The sequence below is a fragment of the Cyrtonyx montezumae genome, unplaced genomic scaffold (genome assembly GCF_038088225.1).
Source record: "Cyrtonyx montezumae isolate F1298 unplaced genomic scaffold, pur_monq_1.0 scaffold_3, whole genome shotgun sequence".
Classification (NCBI taxonomy): Eukaryota; Metazoa; Chordata; class Aves; order Galliformes; family Odontophoridae; genus Cyrtonyx; species Cyrtonyx montezumae.
Window position 1 is genome coordinate 123,009,302 of NW_027072034.1, and position 27,940 is coordinate 123,037,241.

A 27,940-nucleotide genomic window follows, 5' to 3' on the forward strand; every position below is an offset into this window, starting at 1 on the left:
TAAACAGAGATAAGTGAATAAGTTAATATATTCAAAGGTGGGAAGACAACATCTGAACAGGGTAAGGGCAGTGGTTCCAGATGATTCCTTTCTTACTTTTATATTTCTGAGAAGAGGAAGTAATTCTGTATTTTTTGTTTTCCTCAGTTAGTGGAAAAGAAAAAGAAAGCTATTAGACAGCCAAGACATTTGGCAGCTATTGATTATGCTTCCATAGAGTAAGAGAGGTAGTAGATTTATCTAGTGAATATTGAGTTTTAAATATCAAGCACATGGCCAGATATAAAATCTGAAAATCAATTGCAAAAAGCTGCTATCAAGGAAAATAACTCAGAATAAGCAAAAGACAAGATTTTACACTCCCTTTTTTCCAGTAAGTAGTATTTCCAGTTCAAAATCCAGTCACACTAACAAAGACTAATGCATCTACTCAAGAACTCATTAATTTTAGAAATGTAGCTTTTATTCTAAATACAAGACTCTGTCACAGGCCTACATTTCTGTCACTGCCGTTTTTGGCTAATATTTAAATTGATTCTGATTTTTCAATAATCTGCCCATTTATTTTAAAAGTAGTATTTCAAATTATATCAAGCAGAACAGAAATTTTGAACGGCACTGTAATTATAAACAGCATAAAACATACACAGCTGAAGATCACAGCTGTTCAAGTATGGACAGTGCTACTTCAAAGGCAGATGTAATGTGGAAACAAAAATACATGCACATACAAAAATTTAATCCCCAAACCACAGTTTTAGCCCCAGTTGAGAGTTTTCCTTAGAATCAGTAGCATTCATAATTGATGGTTACCACTACAGACATTAGCACAGGGCTTGTACAGAGCTGCTCGATGCTTAACCTAAAATGTGTTTGGCAATGCTATCGGTCAAACTTGTACAGGAACGACACTGATAATACTCCAGGAGTAGCTAACACATTGAAGGGAAAAACTTTTCATTATTTTAATTGTGTTTCTAATAAATTATCCTAAGTAATAAAAAAGGAAAACAATAAAATTACTTAACATTATGCTGTTCCTGCTGTTCCTCCTGTTCAAAATGAGTCTGTCATGAAACATGAGAAGTTGCCAGATGATAAAACGTCCTTTAGCACAGTCTTGTCTTTTACTATTCTAACGCAATGCATACTTTAATTTGTTATTAGAGTGGGCTGAAATTAATGATATAAACTTCATTTATATGATTTACATATTAAAAGAATTTAATAAAGAAAATATCACTAAAGTGAAGAGGATCAGGCAGGATAAGAATATGGACAGATGACAACAACATGAAATTTAACACAGGAAGTGTCACAAACCTGGTGAAGATAAACCAAGACAAACAAAACCTGCATTCAGGTAACAAGGCAAAAAGCACCAGTGGCTACTTGTACAGAGTCATGTGTAACACCTGTTTGCAGAGGCCTTAGTGTGCATAAACAAGGGGATTGCTTATCAATTGAGAAATAATGGTTCTACTAAATAAAATCCTCGTGTCAGAGACTATCTAATTTCTCTGGGTTTTAACCTTTGTAACACCTGTATAGAAGATTTTAAAGACTTTAAAGTCTCTGAGTTTGAGCTTTTCTTACAAAAATCAGATAAAACTGACTTAGTCACTTACCTTTTTAGGGGAAAAATATATGTGATAAAGGCAATCCTAATTGACAACATTCAAGAAAAGATCAGACTTGATGGAAGAAAATTGTTTACTTGGAAAGGAGGGAAGAATGTGCATGAGTTGAAGTAATCATAAGACGAAGACAGTAGTACCTATTAAAAGGAAATCTAATGAATTCACTGTTAAAATGTATGTCATTACGTTAAGGGTCAACATCTTTTCAAAATTAAGATAGATGTTTTGCAGATAAAACCAAATTAGACAAACCAAATTGTTCAGCCTGAAACATATAAGCACTTTTTTTACCTGCTCAAAACACTCCTCTCTTTGAACTCAAGCTTTTCTCAGAAGCATATTCATTTAGCAGGTAATAAGAAACTCAACTATTCTTAAAACCTTCTGTAGATATTGCTTATCATGCCAGGTTTACTAAGTCTTGTCCTTTACTTGAGTTCTCTGTTTAAAAAATATCACACAAATACACACCACTTTTTCTGTTCAAAAAGAAAAACTCTGTCTACAGCCTAACTCCTTTCTTTCTTGGTAACTACAATCTTGCCTTCCCAGCTTTTGCTCACCTTTCACAAGACTGTTCTATTCTTCAACCCTCTATTCTTCAGACCCTGTTTCTTACACATTCAACAAAAACAGGTGTATCAAAATGTCTAAGCTCTTGATTTCACAAATTCTTGAAACTGCTCCCAAGCAAAGTGATCTTTATCAGGTCCCAGAATAACTATATTCAGATCATTCCTAAAGAATCCATTTTGTGAATCACAAACCTTAACTCATACTGCTTGACTTCCACCACAACATTGTATAGTAACAGACGAACAGGTAATTTTGTGATTAAAAACATTTCACACAGACATCTACGTGCATCATTTGACTGCAAGATCTGAAACCACAGCAATAAAGAGTCAATATTGTCTTGTACCTACTGAGGGTTCCAGCCTCTAATAATATGAATCTGAATACATTTCATCTGGAAGGCACAAGCTGGGTTGATGCAGTGTGCAGGAAATCGCAATATGAAATTCCATTCATAATCTGATGGTGCTCCAACATAAGCCTTTGGGTGACATTAGAAGACTATTTCAACTGCACTGATATGCAGCCTTTTAACAGTAACGGAAGTAACTCATGGACATTTTTACATCTGCTTGTTCTGGAACGTATTTAGGTATTTCATGCATACTCAAAGGTAAGGAAGGTGAGAAAGGGTTTCACAGAATCCCAGAATCCCAGAATTGTAGTGCATAGGAGATTTGAAAAGCTTTCCCTTTGGACACAGTCTTATCTTCCATAAAACTCACAAGAAAAGTTGCCAGACACTAACAAAGACATAGGTGTCGCTACCTTGTATTAAAAATTACTCACTATAAGTTGAAGTGAAAGAAAAAGAATAAACAAGAGGAAAAGTGAAAAAAAACAAACTTGGTCTTATCTTCACATAGATTAAGACTATTAATATGAATGTCAAAGAAAAACTAAATTAGATTAGAAATACAATCCTGTGAGATGCACTGCTAGAACAAGGAATCAACTACTATAAAAGTGAGCGATTTGCAAGTGTGACAGACTACACAACTACCACGATTGGGTGGTATCTCTGCATTAGTTAACACTTTATACTCCTGTATCCACAAACTTTCCAATATATTTTGTCTGCTATTCTTATTTAACACTAGATCCTCTGCTAAAACATTATGAATGACTCTATGCAATATCTGAAAAACCACTTCTAAACAAAAAAATAAATAATTTTTGAGGCTAGAACTCTCAGTAGATGTGAGATTATTGCCTCTTTCTTGCTCCACACTGGCTGAAAATACTACTAAGTTTTTCTGCTCATAAACATCCAAATAAATCTCAGTCCATAGCAGACAAAATGGAAATATTAAAAAGAAAAAATACACAATTTTTTTTACTTTCAAAAGATCTTAATTAGCTACACATTACTTATGTTCGTTATATTTACTTATTTGTTTTAGTCAAGTGTAAATTGAATGATTATTTAATAGCTAACTGGGTAAAGATACCACAATTTCAATCTTTAAACAGGTAAATTTAATATTTACACTGTGTAAAATTCAGTGTACTTTGAATGTCAGCAACATATTAGACAGTCTATCACACTATCTATTTAAGTTGGGAAACCTGTTCCAGGGAAAAATGAGGTCCTAAAATGTGATGTAAAGCATTTTTATTTCACTTATTTGAAGTAGATATTTCTGTTACTGAACTTATTTTGAAATCTGTCATAAAAAATGAACAACTACTTACATTCAATGTTACTGAGTCTCTACATAGAGAATGTGAAACATTATGGCTGGGGTTGCAATATATAAAATTTCTAATATAATCTCAGGAATGATCTCTGCAATCTTACAATCCAAATCTATCCTCATATACAGAATAGACTACTAAAAATTACTACATAGAATCATAGAATGGCCTGGGTTGAAAAGGACTTCAAAGATGATCTAGTTTCTAACCCCCTGCTGTGGTCAGGGTCACAACCACTAGAGCAGGCTGCCCAGAGCCACATCCAGCCTTGCCTTCAATGTCTCCAGGGATGGGGCATCCACAACCTCTCTGGGCAACCTGTTCCAGTGCATTACCACCTTCTGAGTGAAAAACTTCCTAATATCTAACCCAAATCTCCCCTTAGTTTGAAACCATTCCCCCTTGTCCTATCACTATCAACCCATATAAACAGTCATTCCCCCTCCTGTTCATATGCTCCCTTCAAGCACTGGAAGGCCACAGTGAGGTCTCCTGGAGCCTTCTCTTTCCAAGTTAAACATGCTTATACATATATGAGGGATGCTCCATAAGTAATGCCTCCTATTTTATTAAGTTGGCCCTTGATAGCAGAGGTGGATGTTGGTGGTATGACAGTAAAGGTTGAACCTTTCCACCCATGTCTGGTTACATTTTGCTGCTTATGACAGATGGCAGCAGAGGGGCAGTCTGACAGGATGGCGTCTGATACAGAAGTGCATATGAAGCAAATGTGTATCATTGAATTCTTCCATGTGTAAAAAAGGGCACCAATTTACATTCATCACTTGCTGAACATTTTGGAGACCAAACAGTGAGGCAGTGGGTGGTTCGATTCAGCAGTGGTGACAGTGATGTGAAAGACGAGCCATGTTCTGGATGTCCATGCATACTTTTTATGAGAGTGGCATGCAGATTGTTGTTAATTATTAGCATAGCTAATCATGATAACTATGATGAAAAATAGTGTTTTGTAGCTGAGATTTTTCCTATCACTATCAAACCATGTAAAAAGTCAGCTTTCCTCTTGATTATAAGTTCCCTCATTATAATAAGCCTTCCCTACCCTTATTGGAAGGTTGCAAGTAGGTCTCCTTGAGCCTTCTCCAGGCTGAATAAGCCCTGTGCCTCAGCCTTCCTATACAGCAGGTGTTCCAGCCCTCTGATTATTCTCATGGCCCTCCTCTGGACCCAATTCTACAGCTCCATGTCTTCCTTTTTCTTGGGGCCCCAGGCCTCGATGCAGTACTGCAGATGAGGCTTCAAAAGGGCAGAGAGTCAATCACCTCCCTCTCCCTGCTGGCCAGCCCTCTTCTGGTGCAGCCTGGGGGATACTGTTGGCCTTCCAGGATGCAAGCACATGTTGCTGGCTCATGTTAAGTTTTTCATCTACCTGGATCTCCAAATCCTTTTCTGTGAAGACACTAGCAATTCTTCTCTTGGTCTGCACATATATCTGGGATTGCCTCAAGTGCAACACCTTGCACTTTTAGCTTGATCCGGTCTCTCTGGATGGCATTCCTTCCTTCTATTGTATCAGCTGTTTCAATCTGTGCCTTGGCTTTTCTGATCTCATCTCTGCATGTCTGGACAGCATCCCTGTATTATTCCCAAACCACATGTCCCTGCTTCCACTGTCTATGCATGTCTTTCTTATCTCTCCATTTGACCAACAGGTCAAATGTTTGCTCAGCCATGTCAATTTTTTGTCTCCTCTCCTTGTTTTCTTATACTGGGGGCAGAGCACTCTTGTAGTCTCAGAAAGGTATACAGAAAGAGTTGCCAGCTCTGCTCTGCTCCATTGTCCCTAAAAACAGCTTCCCAAGGGATCTCACCCATTAATTCCTTAAGCATTCTGAAGTTCGCTCTCCTGAAGTTCAGGGTCCTGACTTTGCTTTTTACCAGGCCTATCTTCCTCGAATCACAAACTCTACCAGGGCAGGGTCATTACATTATATATCTTTAAAAACCTCAGAAAATACTAATGCTCTATTACTTATCTATTATAATTATATATTATAAATTATACATATACTTTTCTTAACATCTCATTCATTTCTCATTCTGTCAGGTTATTTTTGTTATTGTTTGTAAATCAACACATTGGGTATGTGCAAAATATCAACAGACATTAACTGATAATTCACAGTTAAAGATCACGGAAGTCTTACATAGTTCCACATATTTGTGGTGGCTAGACAAAAAAACTAGATGGCAAAAAGTATAATCAATTCCAGTCCTCCACCCGTCCTTGCTCTTCAGATAGTTTTCACTACCTTCCGGGCATGAATAACAGAGTGCTCATTGGTCAGCTCCAGCCAATCCATTTTTAACACCAATGTATTATGGTCAATCAGAAAGAGACTAAATCAAATGAACTGGTTGGACATGACCTCAACAGTAAGGACACAAATCCATCCCTTCTCAAGTTCACTCACTTCCATCCACTGTCAGATTTCTACATTATAACAGTAGATTAGACAAAGTACAACCTCTGAAACTAACTGATTAAGCTTCAGGTTAAAAAAAAAATCAGGATGTAAAGAATGAAACAACTAAATTGAAATGCTTGGAGAGCAAACTTACAAGAATTTTTGTCACTTCTGCTTTCAATCTAAAATAGGCTATAATATAAAATGGCTAGAGGAAAAGAAAAAATAACAGGTTTTTCCTTCCAAAATTTATTACATGTCTGTAGGTTTAATCAAGAAGGTAGACTGACTAATTTATCCAAATCTTCATCTTTATCTCTAAATATTATAACCCTTTCTCTCAAAATTCTGTTTAAACAGACATAAATATATGAAGTCAATACTTCCATCATACGTAATGGTGGCAATTTAAATGGGCACAGAAGAGGATGGCTGTAATACTGGGAAAAATTCAGCATACAAATAAATTAGTGGTGAACTTCAGTGCAAAGCTGAGATATGAACCTGTCCTTTTGTGCACAGAACGTCATGCACAGTGGTATACCAGAAAAAAGAAGATCATCCTTCAAGAAGTCTACAACGTTTTCCGCCTCTTCCTGTTTATAGAGTGCACATACTTGACTGCCAATTTTCTCACAACTATAAAGCAGCATAAGAAATTTGGTATGTGACCCTTTTGGGGAATATGAGTTATTTCCTACTGAGAAATTACCTATTGTTTAATGGAAAGTCATTGATCTCTGCCCACCACCTGCTTAGTCCGACTGCTTATTTAACACATTGGGTGATAGCAACACTTCATCTCAGAAATTACCCTTGCTAATGAACACCATGTTGCATTTTTAACTAGATTCAGATTTATCACTAGTCCTAGCCAAGCTGAGTTCATTAGTTGCTGACACAGACTAGCACGTTTGGCTAGCATCTTAATCCACAAATTGTCTCACTGAAATCAACATAACCAAACATGTAAAAGTTGGCACTACAATTCTCAGGTGGCATTCAATGCCTATTTCAGGGCACCACCCTTTCAAGAGATCTGCATACAACACTTGGATTTAAGAAACTTGTTTAGGATGCCTTTATGCTACCACAATTCATAGACACATATCCTTTTCTGTAAACCTCAGAGTACATCTGGCTGTGATGGGTATGTGAAATCTCACTGCTAACCTGCATTTCAAGATAAAAACAATCTCCTGGACTTCATTCAAAATCGCTTATCTATGGGTAAGACATCCTCCTTTCCTGTAAGAAGTTAGTAGTACAGGAAGCATCTGATCAAGGAATTCACAGGTTCAAAAGAATACCACCAGACACAATTATGTAGAAGTCTGCTGTCCAGGAATTGGCACCTCTTTTAAGTCCTTCTCATTTTCAAGAAATGTATTGATTAGTCGTGGAAGCAGCTGACTTGCAGAAACCAAATAGACTGAGAAACTGTCTGCTCAGCATTATCTACCCAGCTTCTTTGTGCTGCTCAAAAACAAACACAAGAAGCACTCCTAGGCAGCCATAAGAATAAGCCAGCACTATACACACAGCTGCATATGTGAATATATGCTTCCCACACTTCCCATATAACATTATCCGCACAAGAACAGAAGACAAAAACTTGCAAGGTTGGTAGCCTTCCATACTGCTTACAGATGAAAATCAAATGCACATTTTAAAACACTGCTCACTGTAGCAAGATCTGAATCTATCTTTCTTTCATCAGCCCAAACAGTGAAGGTATTAATACAGAAATAACCATTTGGCTGCTAGAGGAAGAAGAATCAGCAGAATGTACAGCAGCAGAGATATTAAAAAAAAGATTCATTTTTATATTTGTACATCACCGTGTGGTAAACAAGTGTTTATTTGATGGGTGATTTTTGAGCTCAAAATTATGTCAGGCATACCCTTGTATACAGATGATGTATTGGTAGCAGCTGAATGAAATTTTGGAGCTAACACCCTTCATTTATAACTAGTTTGTGCTGAAACAATTTGTCAATCCTATTTAACTGTTGTTATTTCCTGCAAAACAAGAACATTAATGGATGCAGGTTAGAGTTCTTCTGTCAAATAAAAGCAATAACAGCTGTCTTTCACAAAGTACAGTAAGAACACCTTGCATCTTTTTGCCAGAACTAATCACATATTGTAAGGATTACCACATGCCATCATTTTTTTCTGTCTTTGAAAATAGAGCTACATTCTCTATAGTTTCTCTGTAAAAAAATCCATCTTTTATTTACAGAATAGAAAGGAATCCCACTTCAATGCAGCTCTCTGACCTAACATGGAGGCGATGGACCAGTATGACAAGATGGAAGGTCTCTCCTCTGTCCACACCTGTTCCCTTCGTCACCTTTGTTTAGTAATATTTCAGAACACTTCAGACCTTACATGCAAAAGCCCATATATACCAGATGTCCTTGCTTGTCCTACTTGCTTACTCTTCTCTCAATCACCATAACGGATCCTCCTGTCCATCTTTTCCTACATCTGCATACTTAAAACACTACTGCATAGCGTGTATGACATGTCTTCTCTTGGACATTGTCCAGAGGTAGATAATTGAAGAGTGACAGCTTTTTGCTGCTGAATTGTTTTGTGTGAGTGTGGTTGTTTTTTTTTTATTATTATTATTATTTTATTTTAGATCAAACTGTATAGCTCTGTGTGCTTTGGTCAGGTGGCTCCCTGTTGGCTATACTATTATAACCCACTTGTAAGCCACCACAAAAGATGGACCTAGTATGAGAAATGAAATGCTTATTGCGTTTGATACCCAATGTGAGTTTTCTCTGCCTAAGGAAAATATATCCATCCCTGATCACTAGATATACTACTTCCACAACTATGACAAGTTTATCAAGTGTATGGTTTTCCTACAGCTGTACTCACCTAACTTCTTTCAGAGAGGCTGTTAAATAATTATTTGACAAGCTCAGAAAATCCTAATTTCTATCTCTGCTTCTCCTGAGACACAGGCTGTACCACACCATGCACAGACTTCTGTGGAACACAGCAAAACTTAAAATTGTTTACTGCATCTATCAAGGTCTATTGACAGCCTATCAGAAAGCCAAAAACACTTCTAGTTTTCTCACAATACTGAGCAGATTGACAGTGTTTTTCTCTTCAGATCATACGTCCTCCCAAAGAAATACATAGGTTTCTCCTCCAAGTCTTCAGTCAGCACTGAACCTGGCTGCACAAATTAAGAGCTACAAAGTCAAAGCCTCATAGTAAGATAACTGCACACATTTATCAATGTAAAATCATGACTGGTACATATTCCCAAAAAGATATTGCGGCTTCTAAACTAATATTTTTGTTAGAAAGTATCTAATATATCATGTAGAGAAAATTTCCTTCCCTGCTTTGTAAAGTGATTTCAACCTCAGCAATGATTTTAAATTTTGTCAATCAAAAATTAAATTAAATTTAAATCAAAAATTAATTTAAATAAAAAATTAAATTAAAATTAAATTTTGTCAATTCAAGCTTAAAATATTATCTACTTGTAGCATGCTTTTCGACATTTACGCAGTCTTATAATGAAAGCTTTTAAAATGAAAATGGAAATGATTTCTAGTGTACTGAAAAGTAACTTTTTTAATTACAAGATTTAGAAAATTTCCATTTTGAGAAGTTCTGATCATAAATACCTTGAAATTTGAATACCAAGGTCAGAAAAGTCAGTTTCTTTTGGCTGGTTTGAGTTGGACACAGGAAAAAAAATGCCTTAAAATATTTTTATGATTCCTATGTAATCCCAGTGCAAGACTTACAGTCTTCAATAATTTTTCTGGCTCAAATACTTGACTTTTTTTTTCTCATTCAAAATTATAATCTTTTATCAAACAACAATGTACTTTTTACTTTTTCAAAACCAACCGAAGTAAAACAAATATAATACTGATTTTTCAAAATCATTACTGTTATTTCTAACTTGTTTTTCCAATGACAGTCCAGAGATTTTAGGTAGATCTTCCAGATACAAGAGTGTCATGAAAGCTTAACCAAGTGAGACACATCATACAGTCTTCACTGTACACAGTGGGTTTTTGTGCCAGACACAAAATGACTGGACATATATATTTGAACATAAAACCCATCCAATTTTTTTTTTCTATGAAATGTTTAACTTTTACTCCAGATACTTCCAATATGCACCTGTACAATATGCACACCAGGATGGATGTAATTATTGTCTAATTCATTACTTACAAGTATCTCACAGGAAGTCACATAATTAAACATTTTCTATATAAAAACATCCAGAGCTTTAAAACTACCTAAATTAGAAACTATAAAGCAAGAGTTCTATCAATAGCTTCTTGTATTTATATGCACAGGTCTTTAATAATAGGGTTGTTAAACAGATGAGACTGAGTTCTATGTAATTCTACACTTTTTTTTTTTTACCAGCTAACCACTCTTATCTATAAACACAAGATTATGAAGACTATTTTCTCTCTTTTACACTAGTTTCCTATTGCTGTCATATCTTCCAGAGTTTGTGGTAAGGACCCAAGCCTTACATGCCTTGAAAAGTTTAATTACTGTAGCTATGAAGAGAGATAACCATGGTGGTTAGCAATTAACAATATATTTGAAAAAAATGTTTGGAAAAGAGAACAAATAATTCCATGAATGAACAAGAGGATCTGTCCTGGCTCACTCCTTGTTCGACAGTGATTTATTTGGTTTTGTGGACACTTTCCATCCTAACACTGCTTTTGTGATCTCTGTTGCCTGAGATATCTGAAAAGCTAAGTCTCATGCAAAGCTTTGACGGATGTCTGTCTAACTAATGAATGTAGCCATTACTTTGTATTCTCCTTCTTTATTACATTTTCAGAATCAAAAGGAGATAAGCATTACCACAAGCCACTGTTATCAATATCAAGGAGACGCACACACAAAAGATGTTTGAACAAAATGAAATTCTACATGTCAGTAGTAGACAAGCTGCTGTTGGAAAGTGCCAGATAATTAAATTTTACAGAGAACCACCAATTTTGGACCTCTCATAGTGATGTGAGCTGTCAGGCACAGATAAGAATTTATATTTAAAAAATAGATAAGATTTCATATATATATATATATTTTTAAGGTGAGAACAAAATAAATCAGTTGTTCATACAAACAGTTCCAACCAGCCTGTCATACTACAAGGGACACTAGTTGGGTCATTATGTTTTCAACACTGTGAGACATATATAATAATAAAAGAAGAATCACTATGAACCCCCTTTAATACAGAAATACTGGGACAACAGCAGAGGATGAATTTCACCTCAGGAAAGTATTCTAATCAATGGTTTGGAGAACATGCAGCAATGAAACAGCAGGTGGGTGCCACGCAGAGCTGCCTGGTCATCCACCTGCTATGTCTTGTGAGCGCCTCCAGCAAGCTCTGAGGTTTGCCTCCATTGTGGTCTCTCTCTTCCATTCCTAATTCATCCTGGACATGCAAATTTTGGATTCAATGAAAGTTTAAAAAAAAAATACTTTCAAAAAAATACTTTCAAATACATCACAGGATTTATTCTGTTTGTACTTCCAAAGATACTTCGAGAGAAGAGCTTCCTTGCAATTTGTATTGTTACATGAACACAAAATAGCTGTCTGTGATCATAAAAAAAGTTTCAAGGTTCCGAAGATTAGTTAAGAAGAAAAGGTTTTCAAGAGCACCCGGAGAAAATTACCTTTAATTCACTGTTTAAACTGTTTGAGAGAAGATTTGTGGTATGGGGTGTGCATGCACTTACGGGTGCTGTCAGAAAGCTGGGGCAGCCTCACACTGGACACAACTAGGCCAGCAGCCATGATGGTGGCACCTAAAGGATTACGGATTAGGAAAGGTCAAAAATACAAGACAGCAGAGATTTGAGAGAAACAGCTCTGCAGACAAGGTCAGTGAAGAAAGGAGGTGAGAAAGTCTCCAGGCAGCAAAGCAGAATTCCCTTGAATCCTGTGGAGAAGGCTGACCCTCCACAGACCACGAAGAAGACCATGCCAGAGCAGATAATCACACTGCAGCCCATGGAGAGCCCATGATGGTGCAGTACTTGAAAGACTGTTCTTTAAGGAATGAGTCACGGTAGAGCAAGGAAAAGTGCAAGGAGAAAGAAATGGCAGAGTGGAGTTAGGGACTGAGCATAGCCTATTCCACCACCTTCTGTAGTGCTTGGGGACATGGAAGTGAAGGAGCTAGAAGTGAAGGAGTAAAGTTAAGCCTAGGAAAAAGCAGTGATTGGGGAGCTGGTGTCATAGTTTTTTCTTTCTCACCATCCAAATCTATTTTAATCAGTAATAATTCAAATGGATCCCTGTCTTTATTCTGACCTATGAGTTTTTCCATCTTATTTTCTCCCCCTATCCTGGTTGAGGAGGAGGAGTAACAGTGTCCAGCTGGGCATGTGGTGGCCAGCCAAGGTCATCCCACCACACTTGGGAATCCAGTCTAGGAAATGATTTTACTAATTTGGGTACCTCTGTTATACAAAAGTGACTGGAGTTCATTATCCATTACAATACAGAGCATGATGCCATTAGTGATGTAGTCATTTGCTACATGGAAGGAGAATGGTGGTGTCAGCACCCACTCCCTCCCGTCCTGTGTAGGCTGAGTTTTGGAATGCTATCAGGAGGTGCTTAAACAGATTTAAGGCTTTGTGGCTGCCAAGACAGATGATATTCTGCCCTACTTCCCACATGCACATAACTACTATTCCTTGTGTGTCAGCAACAAGGTCTATCTGGCTGAAAACTATTCTGTTAGAGCTTAATGCTGGAACAACAAAGGAGAGTAAGATTACAATTTCCAGTAAAAGCGCAGTTGTAGGCCATCAAAATACTACAGCCTTAGACTTTTTCAGAGTCATGATTTCCAGTCTAACTCATAAAATAACTACTCTAGATAGGTTTAGTCCACAGCTGTTCCCCTACCTCTACACTGGAGATTCTTAAAATGTCCATATGTATGTCATTTATAAAGATGGGTAAACATATCCTGGTTTGCTTTTTTTTTTTTTTTTTTTAAGGCAACTTGTAACAAAATCTTATGTGCATGACTTGACCTAATGACATCTCAAACATACATTAAATTTACTGTCTGCCTCATCTTTGCAACTTCTTTCTGACCACTTACAGGAACAATTACTTCAAAAATCTGTGTAACCTTTTACAGTAGTTACATGAAATACAATTGTGTCTATGAAAAAAATTCCTATCCACTTATCTATCTATTATGCCCTACATGTGCATTTTCTTCTCCCTAGAATCTTGCAAGAGTTTACTGCTACAAATCTTATTACAATACAAATTCCAAGCACTTTTGATTTCTGTAGGCCTCTTGGTGTCCTGTAGTGATCAGGTGGACCCTCTACGCAGCATTTGTAAATGCTTGCTTTCCCCACAAATCCATGACTTTTCTTTCTTTTCTTTCTTTTATTTTTTTTGTTCCCCAAGTAGTTTTAGTTTGTTCTTTTTTTTTTTTTTTTGGTCAGACAAAAAGAAAAGTCATTTTCCCCCCCACCACATAAACATATGCAGGAAAATGAAGTCTATTTCCTGACCATCACTGATGCTGAGATTGACTGGGAGAAACAGCAGGGAGTCCAAGTACCACCTCTGGCTCAGTGAGCTGACTGTTTGATTGTTCTCATTTTATTTAACTGCTATGTATAATTGCTGCAGTTTTAGATTGTAACACAATATATGCAGCACTGTGGGAAGAAAGAAACCTTCTTTGCACCAGCAATTTCATTTTCCTTAAAAGGGAGAGTAAAACCTGCACTTAACTATATGGTTTTGTGAAAATTTTATTTTTTGCACAAATGGCCAAAGGCCAGAAATCTCACTGCAACCTGTGTTGCCAATATAAGATAGTAGTTACTTTCCACCAAGCACATTAAACAATTTAATAAGTTTCAAGAGATTAAATGAAGTAAATTTTGCATTACCGTGTTCTCTATTTCTAATGGATTAATGTACCATAGATCTATACAAAAATCAATTTTCATTGTTGCTTAAAGCTTTACCTTTAAGATGGAAATGACTGCAGTAGGCAAGATGGATCCACCTACAGACTAGGGATTTTATTTATCAGTGGAAAGTTGGATCCTATAAGAGGAATTAAGTGAAGCATTAGTTCAGAAAAAAAAAAAGGTAAAAATATAAAAAAATGTAATATAAACCACCAAAAAGACATGCTAATTCCTGTTTACAACCTTTCTTATGAAAAAGATCTACAAATGTTGGCAATTTTTATTCATCTGTAATGCTGGCATTTATTGCAACAATGCCTTAGTTCTTGATTCTTCAATAGTGCCATGACAATATATGAATGTTTTTCCAGTATATAGGACTTTGCTATCCAGAAAATCTAGAAACAAAATACAATTATTTAAAAAAGAAAAAAAAAAGGGGATAAGAAACATCATTTTTCTCCATCAAGCTAGAGAACAATCTCCAGTTTGCAAGGATTTTAATATTAGTGTATCAGACACTTTTTAGTGAGATATAAGTCCTATGGTTTTCTCCTCCAATCAAATTCACTGACTGAAAAGGAATTTCATCTGGAGTCCTACTTGGTTCATCATGGTTAGCTGACTATTACTTGCATGAGAATGAAATAGGAATTCTAGCACTTGTTCTTGTTTTCCTGAAAAGAACTCACGAGAGTGTTGCTATAAATTGGAATGGCTTTTTTTGTACTAAATGGGGTCAGAGCTCTGAAAGCAGTTGGCCTACGGCCTCCTTGTTCTGAACCTATATCATTTACAGGCTTTCCTCCGTGCTCTGTGGGGAATACCTCAGAGAGGAGCACCACACTGCATTTCTTGAATACCTGAAACAGCTACACTGGAAGGAACAACTCCTGTAATAGAATCACAGAATTGTTCAGGTTGGAAAAGACAGTCAAGACTGAGTCCAAACACAACCAAACCACACTACCCTAATTCTAACAACCCACCGCTAAATCATGTCCCTGAGCATCACATTCAGGCGGTTTTTAAACATATTCAGTTATGGTGACTCAACCACCTCCCTGGGGAGCATATTTCAATGCTTAACAACCCTTTCTGTAAAGAAGTTTTTCCCAATATCCAACCTAAACCTCCCCTGGTACAACTTGAGGCCATTTCCCCTTGTCCTGTCACCTGTCACCAGTGAGAAGAGAACAAAGTCGTTCTGGCTGCAATCACCTTTCAGGTATTTGAAGACAGAAATAAGGTCTCCCCTCAGCATCCTCTTCCCCAGCCTAAACAGCCCCAGCTCTCAGTTGTCCAGTACAACTGCTTTTATCCTCATTCTTATTGTCACATAATAGAAAAAAGTAACATCAAAATCAACATACTAAAAATATTTCTAAATGGAAATCAGTATTAGACATTGCATCTAAAATACTCAAAGGACTATTTTTAATATTTTAATGTTTTTTTTAAATAGGAAGATTCCTTGTAATGCTTAACCATCTGTTAAGCATTATTTATTTTGTGTCTCAATTAAACTTTCTAATATTCAATATTCTCAGAAGGTATTTCCTAATGACTTTACTGATTAATATATACCCTTTAACCCAATTTATAATACAGTATATAGACACCAACAATACTTAGAGAACTTCTACAGAAATTGTGTGAATTGGGTGACACATTTAAGAAGCATTTCCAGTTAAGATCCTCAGGCTTTGTTATGTCTTTTAAGTGTTTGGTGTAGATTTATTTTTATTTTTTTTATGTTCCTGGGGTCATTCATATTCATTTTTTGCTTGGAATTGCTTTTCCTCTTAATATTTACCTTATAGACATTATTATATTTCACATTCCTAAGAACCTTATTGTAGCTTGTGGATATATATGGATAATCTCTTTAGTAGCAATCCACCTCAGGGCACAAGACAGTCAAATGTGCACACAAGTCTTTGAAGCTATTGTTCAGATGGAAATTCAGATCTCAAAACATTTGCCTTCATTTAGATTAGTTTATCTTTGATAACAGATTCAAACATTGGTGACTTACTCCCAGACACATTCATAGACAGTATTTCATATTCTCAGAAGAAACTGCCTGTAACTGAGAGACTCAAGATGGTAAACAGAGATAGAAATTAATTTTATCACTGTGATGAATACACTACTACTTCAATCAAAATTCATTTGCAAGTTTTGGTGAAACATGAACAGATGCTGGGGAATTAAAAAATATAATATTTTTTCAATCTCTCTCACTCTCCCCCCTCTTTTTCCACATTCAGCACAGAGCTGTACTTTGTTTTATTACTGAAAATAAAAGGTAGGCTTTGGGCAAAATGACAGCCACTGAAAAAGTCACACATCAAGACAGTCTCACAACAATCTGCTCTACAATACAAAAGAAAAGCAGTCTTCTGGTTCAAGTGAGTTATTTTCCTTGGGGACAATTTACTTTGAGGACATACTGCTTTGCATTTTATTGGGGCTGTTCATTTGTTTTGTGAACTTCCACTGAAAAGGGCCCTGACATTTCATTGTCTTTACATGTTGTTGCTTTCTATTTGACCTGTGAATGATCTGCACTTCCACAAGCTCTCTGTGAAATATCCGTACAAACAAACAGAAAAAGTATAAAAAGCTGTAACCCAAATGAAGCCTTAAAGCCCTTGTAAGTATGGACAATTAACTGGTACGGGAGCTGTGACATGCAAACAGAAGCCCTGTAAATATCTTCAGACTAGAGAGGCAGTTTTCACCTATTAAAAGGAATGATTTCTGTGTGCAATGTTTCACTGAAATTGCATCAAGCCTCACAATTATAAGGAATCTTAATAGAACAAGATTGTTTCTCTTACTCTCTTCCTCCCTGGAGGAAACATCAAAGCAACTGGCTGAAGACAGGCTATCTAGTCTACAGCAATCAACTCTACTTTGATTTAACGTACTCAGAAAAGTGTTCATACAGTTCCTTAAAAAAAGCTTTTTTGATTAATTTCAAATAGTCACCAATTCAAGCAGAACTTAAACAAAGCTAAAAAGGATAGTAATGTATTTTCAGTGTTGAATGTTGAAACGTTTTTACATTAAACAGTTGCAATAACAAATTCATTTCCAAATACCATACCACTAAAAGAAAATAACAGTTAAATGACCTTGGAACATCTCTAAAACAAAATATATTCAACTACCCATCACAACAGTTAAACAGAGATTTAAATTAGAGGGATGAAGATTGCTTTTATTCACTGATACCTATGAGCACTGTGCATTTTTACTGTCTTTCAAAAAAAAGAATAGTTTTTACCAATGTGATTAACTTAACAAAAAACAGAGACTTCATTACTAAATATATTTATGTCTGGACTCTACTGCTCACTACTAATGCAATCATGATGTAAATTTCATTTAACTCTCCTAAAATCAGAAAAATCAAAATATAGGGTCTACAGTGCAAGACTGATGTTATAATCACAGCTATCACAACTGCTAATTTCACTGTGCTGTCTACATCACTGGTACAGGAGTTTATGAAATGACTACAGCAGTGATATGACTGGCTGGTAGAGATGAAGCTGTACAAACATTAGCTCAAATGGAACTCATTAGCTAAAAATGCATGGGAGACATATTATATATAGAATCTGAAAGATCTCAGTAATGTAGTACGTGCAGCTCCCATTGCTGAAGATATTCACATGCAAAAATACATGAGCACAAACTACTGAATGGATAAATCAGACGAATCTTAGTAAGAAATGAGCTGTATACTGGTGCACAATGGCAGATGCCACAGCATATTTTTTTATGATGCAAGGCTGCTCAAGATCATCTATGGATAATGAACCATGACAGCTTGGGATTTGACAAAATGCAAGTTGATGGTGAGAACAGGCAAAAAATACAAGTACATTATGAACAGTCAACAAATGCATACAAACTGCTTTTTTGTCTTTCATGTCATTTTGAAATAATTACGCCTTCCCACAAAATTATATGTTCACCAATCTAATAGACTGTACATCTGAAAAACTATGACTTTAAATCATTTACTACCTCCATTTTATTTCTAGGAAAGCGCCATGCATTAAAGCATTAACAGGGTACAGAATGTAAAAGAATTCATGTTTGTTTAAAATACCTTATATGACTGGCATCAACACAGTTTTCTTTTCACAGGGAAATCTTGATAGGCTCTATCAGTCAGTTTGCTGTTTCTTCACAGCTCAGAAAAAGTCCTTTTTTCTTTTCTCCCTTTAAGAGAACATTAAGACATTCCATGTAAACATTTCCTGTACCTACACAGCTGTATTTTCCATCTTTGCTTACAAGCAATTGCTGCTTAAAAAATATTTTAATTGGACTTGGTTTGTTCGGTGCCATTCAGCTGCTGATTGTCAGAAGTTGATTATGGGAGTTGATACTGTTAAAGGGTTGTTAACATACACAGGAAAAAAGATATGTACAAATTTCCTTCATCATTGACTCAGTTGATCTGTTTCTGTTGTTGTTCGGTTAGTTTTTTCTTTTTTTTTTCTTTTTATTTTTTTAATGTGCTCATATATATATCTGCAGATTTACTCAGTTGGTCAACTGTGGTCAATTGCAGTGGTGACACCAACAACATATTCTCCTGCTGCTGTGTTCCACAAGGTTCCTTAAGTTAGCATGCTCTCTGATCTCATTTGATTAAAAAAATGATCTGGAATTGAACTTCTATGCTTTCTTTTCTCCTTCTTGTATACACAACTAGACAATTCAAAACAGTTTGTATTAACAGGCAAAGGTGATCAAAGAAAATTCAATCGTTAGATTTGAATAATTTCTGGAATGACTCAGCTTATACCATACAGTATTTTTCTTCTACAGAATCTCAGATTCTGGTAAATGAAGAGGATTCATCTAGTTTTTTTTCCCCATCAGCTCTGTGTAGAAGCTTCAGTGAAGACTGAATGCATACTGTGGTGGCCATTGTTTGAACAAGACAGTTGGAGATCTTCAAGTTCTTAATAAATCAAATCCCTGAGACAGGCAGAGGATAGAAAAAAGTAATATCAACATTTCTCATATATAAGGAAGCTTAGTAACATGGAATTAACTAATATGCCAAATGTCAGACAAGAAATCTAGCTTAAGGAATCTTCTCAGCCTTAAATATCTTGACTTGTTCAGTGCTTTTATCATACACCACAAAAACTGTCCTCAGTGCTCATATCTTGCACATAACACTATTATTTTCCTTAATATGAAATACAGACATTATTTCATTTTGTTGGTTTTGGTAATAGTTAAAACAGCAACAATACCTAGAAATAAGATTACATTATGCATATACCAAGTTTTATTGCATACTGTGATCTTTACTGCAAATACTTCATTGAATAATTCAGAAGTTTAATGGAAGTATTTTAATAGTTTTGAAACTCATTTTTCACTACTTGTGTACCAAGAAATCAATGTTGTTAACTAAAGCAGTAAAAGCAATGGTATTTTCAATAAATATATAATTAGCTTTCTAAATTTTTTAGGGAGTTCAGCTTAAATTAACAGAGAACACTGCACTGAATTTTCTGTCACCGAAGTTATGGGGCAATAAGGATTTACACTGCTAAGCAATATAGAAGGAAATGAGAAAGGAAAAGGAAGGTGATATTCTCCAAATAACTCCAGGAACAAGGGCTTAAGAGATAAAGATCAGGAACAGGTGGTTTAAAAATGTTCTGGCTTTCACAGTGGACTATTATTTTGCATCCTGTGGGTTGTCTGTATAGAATATATTTTTTTAACAAAACATCAAAGTGAAATTAAACTTACTAGATCCAAACCACAACATTAATAAAACAACACTGTTGCATCATCAAACACTCAAAGTTTAATTCAGTCTCTTTCTAATAGTTTCTAATAATGAACCATATATTACAGGGTGGAGTTATGCTTATCTAGCACCTATCTTTGTTCAGGGAATTTAAAGGAACCTTCTTTCCTGCTCTTTGAGTACTCTGTGATTTGGACACCAATCACAGAGTACATCCTTAAGTTTTGGTTTTCATAGTGGAATTCTTGGAAGATTGAAAAGAAAACAGTAATGTTTAACACCTATTAATAAGTCCTTATTTTTTTTCTGAGTTTTATTTTGTGAAGCACACATAGCCTAGACTGCATATTCCTATGTACTAGAGCACAGTTCTCAATGAAGTCTGTTTCATTGATTTCTTGTCTCAATTCTCAACCAGTCCTAGTTCTCCCCAGCTAGAACTACTATCTGATGCTAATGGACATATGTTGACAGCAATAAACCTACTACCTCAATATCCAGTTCCTTATTCAATCTGTTCTCCCTAGAGCTTCCTGCCAACCCTCGTTTTGCCTGGTTAGTCCCAGTTTCCCATTTCGTGCTCAGCTTATATGTCCCTTCCCATTCTTCAGGTTGACTACCAATCCACAGTTTTTGCCACTTAAGCCTCAGTCACCATCTCAGCTGAACACTGACAGTATTTCTCCATTACTGGTGCTCTTCTGTCAACTGGGGTCCCTATAGGGTCCCAGCAGGTACACATGAGCCCATCTCTCACTGCTGGAGTTGGCTCCTTCCTATCACAGAATATTCTTTTATCAATCTTCTTAGTCTTGCAATACAAGTGTCCTCAGTACCTCCACAGTGCTGTTGTGTGTGCTGCACTCTAAGGAGCTGAGAGATGCCTGAGCATACCCAACAGTGACTGACATTGGATGGAGACTTTTCTTCCGTGTCAACAGATCGCTCCTGCCTCCGTGAATCCCGATGCTTTTTAAAACCTTTTAAATTTGCTGATGTTCACAGCCACATTATATCAAAACCAGTAATATTACTTTGAGGCAGCAGACCTAAGTTCATCTATAAGGCAGTTTTCAAATATGCTTAGTAGAGATATTAACTACATTAAAAAATCCTAGGTAGAAGTAAATATTTCTAAAGAAACAGCAGATAGCCTTTGGGAGTCAGAAAAACACTGATAACTTAATCAATAAGTAAGGTTTAGTATGTTAATAAAGGTAACAGTAAAACATGATCCATGTTTCAACAAGAATTTTCAGGTTTTCTTGGAGGTTTAAAACTTCTTTTTACAAGTCCCTTGGGTAGCAGAATGAACCTCTCTCACTTATTGGATGAGCAGTGCATAATACTTTGCGTAATGAAATTAAGCAGCCTGAAATGCATGTGAACATTACTGAGGAAACAAAATACAGACATCTTGAGCATTCTGCAACAGAATAACAAGGAAAGATCTCAAAGTTTTGGGTCAGTGTTTTTCTGTTTGGTTGGTTTTTTTGTGGGTTTTTTTTTTTCAGGATATGTACAGAGACATGATTATAATATTTGCATTTCTGTATAATACTGCATCTGTCAGCTCTTCAGTGGTCTATGCATCACAAGTGAAAATTTGCCAGAATACTAGCATCTCTATGGAAAACCTTTATGAATCTTCCATAGAGATGCAAAATGCAAACAAAATAAACAGGAAAAGAAGCTGTGGAAAAGTTTCTTTTTGTATTTTGCATCTTAGTCTCTTTTTCAAGTAGATAAGTAAGATATTTAAGTTAGTCAAATATTTTAAATGCACCAGTCTTTCTCCATCAAGACTCAACCACCCAAGTAACATGAATATTTCGGCAAAAAAAAAAAAAAAGAGAAGAGAAAAAGAAGATTGCAAGTAACAAAAGATGATGGGAAAAGCCTTTTTCTTTTTTTCTCTTAATCAAGAAAGGTCAATGATCAATTTATGATTTTTATTTATATTCTGCTAAAACACAGGAACATGAATTCACTTTGTTCTTTTTACTTTCTAAGAAAACAACAACAAAGCAACAAATCAAAAGAATGGCCCACAGAAAAGAGTAACTGTTCATTCTATAATTTGAGCTAAAAAAAAGTGTCCACTAGCTTCTCCTTAACAGGCACCCCTCAGCTGAAAGGTCTAATTCTGCTCTGCATGCAATCCATAATAACACTGGCTGTTTACATCTGCAAACTTCTGAGAGTGCCCACAGCTATATTAGAATGAACAAGCTGATTCACAGAGTGGAAATATTTATCTGTGCAATTTTGCAACATCTTTTTTCTGCCTTCTCCACCTTAAATGGTTGAGATATAATGCCTCAGATGTGTATTTTCAGTTGTTTGAGATATTTTTGCACTATCAAACTTTATTTGAAATATTTGAAAGAAAACTAAGTCACTACCTGCGATCAACAATATAAAGACATAAGCAAAGTACAAAGGTCATTTTGAAAGCAGTGCCTCCTACTTATTTCCATGGAAACTACAATACATACAAAGAGCACAATAATACTATCAGATAGAGCAAAATTTCAGCTACAAAACACTCTTTTTCTATGCAGTCATCCCTATTAGTATTTTCACCAGCAATGAACTAGGGTCTGCATGCTGTGGTCATAAAAATCTGAACTAGCAGAGGTGACTCTCAATCACCTCATGTTCACATCCACTGTTTGGTTTCCAGAAACTTTCAGCAAGCATTGATGAATGTCAAGAGGTGCAGTTTTTTTCTGCATGGAGGAATCCAATTCCACATACACACTTCCATGTCAGACCCTTCATCACCCTTCAAGAAAATATGCCTGTCCCCACGTGACACTATTCAAGCTTATACGTGTTTTCTAGCCTCTCTGGTCCCAGTAGGATGCTTTAGACTCTCCCTTTGGGGATATCTTTCCACAGGAGAATTTGAACTGTTGTGTTTCTATTACAGTTATACACATTTTAGACAGAAAATTTTGGTCACTTTTTACTTCCTTATTAAAACCCGCATGTGATAAACATATACAGATACATATTTTAGTTTGCACTGGCAAAGGTATCAGTCATGATCTTGCCAGTTAACAAATACTGCCATACCTAAATGGTCTTTGTGAAAAATTCTGTATCATTATTACCTTCCTACTTCCACTTTACTTACATAAACAGGTTTCTAAGTAAAATTCTTTCACTTTACCTCAGGTAATTAACCATGAAGTTTTCTACTACAGCCTAAGCAGATTGTTACAGACATCATGTTTTGATCTTTATAAACTTTTCTCCTTCACATGAAGGCTGAAGCATGCAATAGAAAGTAAGAATCAATAGTTCACTGCAGTGTGAGCACTTCAAATTTATATGATTTCCTTATATTGTGCCAAGTCCTATCCTCAAACTTTCTTTCTGACCTCTCTTACCAACCCAATTCCATACTGATCAACTCATTTACTTGCTACTATGGAACAATTTCAAGCTTAAACTATGAGTGTGTCCTTCAATTTATGAAAGACATCAAACACAAGATCGATGTGATGGTACAGGCCTCACTGCAGACAGAAAATAAACTTTCTTTTCATTCTACAAGTGAAAACAGCCCAATCACATAATACTATCAATCTGCCAAAGGGTAAGTTTTTGAGGTTTTGTTTTCCACATCTGTGTATGTGCTCAATTAGCAATTATTAAGTCAACTGATGTGACCAGCTGACAAACTGCAATGTCAAATTAAGAGTTTAATGTTCTCTGCTGATATCCAGCTGATGTACAATGTTCCACTCTGAATCTATAAAATTCTGCATGTCTTTTTAGGATGGTAAAACCATCTTCACTAACCTTGGCAAATGAAGCTTGCTTTTTCTCAAGATTCTGTATGTTATTTCAGGTCAGATTCTCTTCAAAACAATAGCTTATTATCCATCCAGATTGGAAATAATATTGTTTTTAATCCTACAAACCACTATAATAGATTGATTTACCATACATCTTACATACATAAAGAAAAAAAATACAAAGTGTTGTTTCTAAACTACAACATTTAAAAGGAAGGTTGCTATTTCCTCTGGCAAAGATTTATGAACATAAAAAAATGCTGTTACCATGAAACTATTAAAAAAAATATACAATCAAATTAGGAATCTCCAAAGACATGAACGTCACGCATGCGTCCAGGCAGAGCTCTCTCACACCCAGGGATCAGATAAAGGTTTTAATTAGCTCCCTTGAAAATTGCTGTTCACATTTAGAATGAACAAAAGGTTCATCATGACTTCTTTTTCATCCACTATCCTAGAAGCTTTGCTATCTCTATACACTCTATAACTCAAACTGCCATCTAGATGCACACATAAAGCAGTCAAATCCTGGTAAGTTACAATGAAAAGCTTAGAGTGTAAGTGTGATGAGAATGGGAATCCTATAAGGAGAGGCTGAAAGACATGGCAGTGTTCAGCATGGAGAACAGGAGGCTCAGATTGAGCCTCCTGAGATGAGATTCTTCATCAGTGCGCATAAATACCTGAAGGGAGAGTGCAAAGAGGATAAGTCTAGGCTGTTTTCAAAGGTGCCCTGTGCCAGAACAGGAGGCAATGGTCACAAACTGAACACCAGGAAGCACTTCTTTGCTGTGCAGGTGACAGAGTACTGGCACAGGCTGCCCAGAGAGGCTGTGGGGTCTCATCCTTGGAGATCTTCATAAGCCACATGGACATGGGCTTGGGCACCCTGCTCTGGGTGTCCCTGCTGAACAGGAGTTGGAGCAGATGGACACTGTGGCCATGCCAACTGAAATCATTCTGTGATTCTTTTGATTCTGCTTTGCATCCTAACCTTGGAGTTCCTGTCACCAACACAGGTTGCATAACTAGTTCTCAGCATGACTCTTATTTGGAAATGGGAAAACACAGGGACAGCACAGCCAACTTACAACAGTGAAACCACTTTCTGAACAGGAATGACAAACTACAACACGCACATGACTTTTAAACTAGTTCAGGAAAACAAATATGCAGTACAAGCCTTGAAAAAGGAAAGAAGTGCAATGCCCACGTTTTTTCAGTTTTCATCTTTTATTTATAACTTGGACATATGTTATATCAAACACAGACTAAGGAACATTAATGTATTAATGCTCAGTGCACAATTTCATACCAGTTAGGATATAGTAGAGATAGTATTTTTAATAATACTCATTTTTCACTGAAGTACTAGTCTTTTAAATACAAAACAGTTCCATAAAATACCTAGCAGGAGATTAAAACAGTCCATATTGCCATAGTGTGTGGTTGAAGGTGAAATGCAGTTTTATAGTCTTTCAGTTTTCTCCTTAACTAGGCATTCTGAAAGATCATATTGGAGATTATATAATTATTTCTCTCAAGACTGAAAATAGAAAATGTGTAAAAAATAACAAGATACAATTTTATTATTGTTTGATGACTTCTGAGTACCTAAAGGAAGTTCATACTTACAGTCCCCATGTGATGAGGAAGATATCATGACCAAAGGTTACATAAGCCTTCAAGCCATTAGCTCAAAAATGCCACTCAAAATATCCATTTAAAGCACATGAACATTCTGCTTAGTTTCCTGAGCATTTCCATATTAGATGATTAAGCTTAAAAAGGGTGAAGTAACGTGCCACAAAAGCAAATGTTTTCTGTGACCCTTCGACAGAACACTGAGTGATACAGAAGGTCTTACAGAGTTAATAACAGTGGTACAAAAACAAACAAAAAAGAAACAAAACAAAAAACCACCACTAAACCCACAAAAAGCCATTGACACAGTTTCCTATACAACACTTGATTTAATATTATCTTTCTTATATTTTCAATTAAATACTTTCATTGTAACTACACTTAACTGACACTACTGCTTTACTTCTAGTTGTTAGCTTTTTGGTTCCCTCGCGAAACAGGACTCAGAAGGACTTTAAAGTTTCAAATGTGCTGGGCTGAACCTGACCAAAACCTATCCGAGAGCCATTCCCCTGCCCCTGGTAGGGGTAGAACAGGAAAAGCAAGAGAAGAGAAATTTAAGGGTTGAGATAGAGGCAGTTCAATAATGTGAGGTAAAAAAAAAAGGGGGAAGGGAATAAGCAAAGGCAATCACTTACCACCTCCCATCAGAGTGGTGCCCAACCAGCCTCCAAGCAATAGCTAATTTGGAAAGAACACCCCCCACTTTTATTGCTGAGTGGTAAAGAACGTTCCTTTGGTCAGTTTGGGTCAGCTGTCCTGGCTACATCCTCTCCAACCTCTTTTCCACTCCCAGTCTGTATGTTGGGGGAGGAGTGAGAGAAGGCCTTGACACAAGGCCTTCAGCAACAGCTAAAACAAGGGTGAGTTAGCAGCACTGATTCAGCCACAAATCAAAAACACAGCAACATATGGGCTGCTATGAAGAAAGCCAGCTCCACCACAGGCAGACCCAGTACCCAAACTGTGATATGCACCACAGCTGTGTCTCAGTTTAGTCAGTATGACTTCTGAATGTGTAATATGACCTCTCCCCATTTCACTTCCCTTAATCATTTCTTCCCTGGTTTTCAGGTAGGCTGAGGAACAGACAACAAGTATCCCAGAAAGTGCTGTCATGTAGTCTAGATGTAGCTAGACAAGTCACAGTCTTCAAACCAGATGGGAACTCTGTTGTCATCAGTCTAATTTCCAGGTACTTGTCATTCCACTCTCCAAAGGCCCGTACAACAAGAAAAAATACTTAAGCTCCCTGCTCCAGATGGTACACCATAAACACCTCATGTCTGCAACCATATCACCTCCTTCCTTTCCTCTCTTTTGTGTTTTCTACTTTCCCCAAGTTCATCCTCTTAATTTGTGGCCTGCAAATCTTCTCTAGTTCTTAACCATCTCATTCTCTGTATATTTAACATATTTCAGCTTCCTGCTACTCTGTGCATTCCTCCAGTTTCTACACAAACTCCAACTAGCTCCCAGCCCATTAAGGAACTATTCTGTCATATCCTTTTTTGGTGCTCCCAAGCAGAGACATGCTTGAATGGCAGTCATACAAACAAGAGTTGAATAGTGGCTATTATTGATAAAACAAACAAACAAAACCCCAAAACTTCTCAAGTTTGTGATTATACACATATGAAATAAAGTGGAAAAATAATGTAATAAGAAATTCTTATTTTCATACCATTTCAAAATTTAGTTCAAGAATATTATAACAGTCAAAACACTATTGGAGGCAAAACTTAATTTCTGTTATAAGTGTTACACTGCATTGCATGCAGGGAAACAGAAGGTTGACTCACTGCTATGTTGTCAGTCTACATTGAACTGAAACAAATTGGAGAAGTAATTCATAATACAATAGCATTCTCAGCAGTCACACATGCTCTCCAAGCTATTTAAATATTCCATAAATAATTGCTCAGAAAGGCACAATTGATTGTGCAAAGACTGGATGATGAATCATCAGGTAGTTTAAGTAAAATTTTGCTTGATTAACTTTTTTTGTTTTTAAACCACCTGCACTGTATTGTCTTATGTATCAAGACAGAGCAAATTGTTCACAGCCTTTTTCTAAAAACTAGACAAGCTTACAAATGACAAGTTTTATTGTATTTCAAAATTGATGCCAAACTGAAGAGCTGTGTATGGCGTGTTTCTAATTATCTATTATTTTGGCCAGGGATTTAATATCAGCCATTGTTAAAGATGAAGCTAACCCAGATTTATCAGACCTCTAATAGCTTTGTGTCATCTGTAAGTAATTTTACTTTTTGTCTCCTCATCTTCAAAATACATTTATTATTCCTCCTGAAATGTAGATTTTCAGCTGAGGGGTTTTGGTGTT

At 36.3% G+C, this 27,940-nt stretch overlaps 1 protein-coding gene across 2 annotated transcripts in view; it reads right to left on the minus strand.

Moving 5' to 3' along the window:
• SYT1 (synaptotagmin 1) overlaps window positions 1–27,940 on the minus strand; it is a 340,150-nt gene that overhangs the window by 244,754 nt on the left and 67,456 nt on the right. For both annotated transcript variants that reach the window (XM_065743252.1, XM_065743251.1), the window contains exon 2: window positions 18,464–18,576. The gene's annotated coding sequence lies outside the window, so the exon portion shown is untranslated. The remainder of the gene's footprint in view (window positions 1–18,463; window positions 18,577–27,940) is intronic.